This window comes from Ruditapes philippinarum, unplaced genomic scaffold, assembly GCF_026571515.1.
Source record: "Ruditapes philippinarum isolate M1 unplaced genomic scaffold, ASM2657151v2 ctg12924_1_1_1_1, whole genome shotgun sequence".
NCBI classification, from domain to species: domain Eukaryota; kingdom Metazoa; phylum Mollusca; class Bivalvia; order Venerida; family Veneridae; genus Ruditapes; species Ruditapes philippinarum.
In genome coordinates, this window is record NW_026863434.1 from 16,972 (window position 1) to 19,835 (window position 2,864).

General features: G+C 32.2%; 1 long non-coding RNA gene across 1 annotated transcript; it reads left to right on the forward strand.

The window, feature by feature from the left end:
- Window positions 1-778: 778 nt before the first annotated feature.
- Window positions 779-2,641, forward strand: LOC132722103 (uncharacterized). The gene is made up of 2 exons (XR_009624578.1): window positions 779-1,064; window positions 1,467-2,641. It is a non-coding gene; the product is annotated as an uncharacterized LOC132722103 (long non-coding RNA).
- The last annotated feature ends 223 nt before the right edge of the window (window positions 2,642-2,864 follow it).

Below are 2,864 nucleotides of genomic sequence, written 5' to 3' on the forward strand. Positions count from 1 at the left end.
GCCCCTTTTTGTTTCCATTTGATAGAGGATGGCGCCGAAAAAGTGATCACTTTTTTCAAAATCAATTCTGAAAACAAGTGTTTCGAGTCTAAATAAGGCATTTTGTTCACTGTTCGAGGCCTCAAGGGGGACGAAAAGGCGTAAAAAGACGTCTATATGAAGTAATGGGTTAATTAAGTAAAGAAACAACCCCATTTTTAATGAAAAACGTTTAAATACCATTTGTGTGATTCGTTTAAGGATTAATCATTCCCTAGGTTTAGAGGTTTGCCTTTGTTGCAATATAAGATTTCCGTGTTGCATTGTCGTGTTATTTGGACATGCGATTTGTTCTTTCTGAAAAAAGTAGTGAACACAAAATTGTGCAAAACACAATATACCGAGGACAACCGTTTAAACACCATGTGTGTGGTTCCCTTCCAGATTACAAATTGCATCAGTTTGGAGTTCTCCTTTGAGAGTCCTGCGCGGCATTATCTTTTACAGGACATTTGCTTAATAAAAGACGGAATAATTTTGTCAATAAAATTAATAGTTTTGAGGCCTAATGATTATATGAAGACTCTCCCGCTCTCTATATATTTTTACTCGTTATTGTTATTGACTTGTTTAATAACTACAAATAAAATCATACATCGTACTGTACTTTCAATAAAGATAAACCTAAAGTAGCACATTGAAGCAAAAATATTTACATCAGATAGGTTGAAAAAACACGACTTTAAACAAAGCATACCTTAACGAAATCTGATAAACAAAGTGCCACATCATAGTTTAAACTAAAGGTCGAGTACATTTAGACTGTCAAAAATATTATATATTTACCGATATGTGCCGTGCGAGTCATTTGGGATAATCTGTCGATGCTTACATATTACAATAAATAGTAATGTATTTCACTAAAGTATTCATCTTCTGTGGACTCTATCTCTGTGCGTGGACGCATGATAACAAAACTGTGGATGAGAATCCTTCCGTAGACGACACAATAAATAAGCTATTAGACCATGCTAAATATGATCTTCAAGATGCATGAATTTCGATGCTACTGAAAGAACTCAAAGGTAGATTTTAAATATATTTTAGATAAATGATTATACTCACAAAACGAATTGCTGTAATCTAAATGATATTTTATGTTGCATTTACTTGAAATGATTAGTAAGTAAAATACTCGTCGACAAAAGCATAATGATATATGTTACGATGCATTTGATTTATTTTAATTTGATAAGTACATACAGGTGATTATTATGTTATGTATAAATGCACAATGATAATCTTTCAATTTTGATAAATTGTAGTATTATATTTTAATCAGCATCCCAATTATTTTTTAATTTCATACAAACAATATGAAATAAGAAGTAATCACGGCAAAGTAAATGTTCAATTTAACAAATAGAATAAAAATATAAAAATATACTTAAAATATGTAATAAAATGTTTTATATAAATTCCAACAGATGCCAGAGCTTTCGAAAAGAATGGTGAGCACGTGTCTACCCCTCTTGAAATAACAAGCATCTACACACGTTGGTGACGCAAGACGTGTCCTGCTGGTGCATCCATAGTTTATGAAGGGTTTGCAGCTGGGGGAATGTACACTGCTCCTGGGGCACCTGTAAATTATTTATGTCTTCCAAAAAGTCCAGGCTGGGATAATCAGATAAACAACCCAAAGCACAGTGGCCTGATATATGGAGCAGAATATAAAAGCCACGAAAGCATGTTTAAAGGACTTACCGACCATGATGTTCCCTGCGCAGTTTGTCAAGTCCCCAGAAGCAGTGTTGTGATGGTACCCGGGAAAAATACCTGTTTCAAAAACTTTGTTAAAGAATACAACGGTTATCTTATGGCTGGATATCCTACCCATAATGCAGCTTCCGAATATGTTTGTGTTGATGGTGAAGCTGAACCAGCCAGCCAATCTCTTGTTCAAAATCACAATGGAAAATTGTTTTACTTTGTTCGAGCTAAATGTGGCTCACTGAAATGTCCTCCATATAAAGAAGGTGACGACCTTACATGTGTTGTGTGTTCTTATTCACCTTGACAGTTTTTTGTTTTGTTTTTTGTTCTTAATATTTCTGATTTTTGTTTAAGGTAGACCACTGCTAATGCATTACCTCCACTTTGAAGGGTATTATAATAGGCTAGAATCACTTATCAACTGCATTGAAACTGCATTGAAACTTATTTATTTATTTATTTATTTATTTATTTATATGTCCCTCTCAGATCCCTTACGTAAGAAAAGGTGATTGTTTTAAATTACATAATTATTGTAGGTATTTATTAACTATATAATGCCAAATTTAAAAGCAAATTATAAAAAAGGATACCGTTTATTTTCAAAGTTTAATAGCAACTACATGGTTAAAGAATTTTGTTTTGCAAGACCAACCAAAATACATTTTAAGAAAATTAAGCAAAACTTAGAAACAGCCCCTCGTTTTTGTAAATGTTAGGGATATTTTGAATGAGGCTTTTTATATAGTAAATGGTCAAATAAGTTTTTAAAGTGGATGGGATAGGGTACCATTTATACATTCTAAAAACATTTTGTTGAGAAACAATTGTTTTGCTGTTGTAATTCGTTGCCTGGATGTTATTATTCTTTCTAAACAATGAGCAATGGGAAAAATCATGATGATGATATTGTCAATTATTTAGAATTTCATCATTTCTGAAAAAAAAACTTCTAATTGCAAAATTTAAGTTCAGATAAATGTACATTATTCATAAATCACACGGTAAATTTTATTTCAATTTTGCATACAGGTGACTTTTGTAGATCCTGTTACACATCTTTATGGTTGTATTTCAAAAAATAGGATTTGTCCATATTGTTAGTTCCA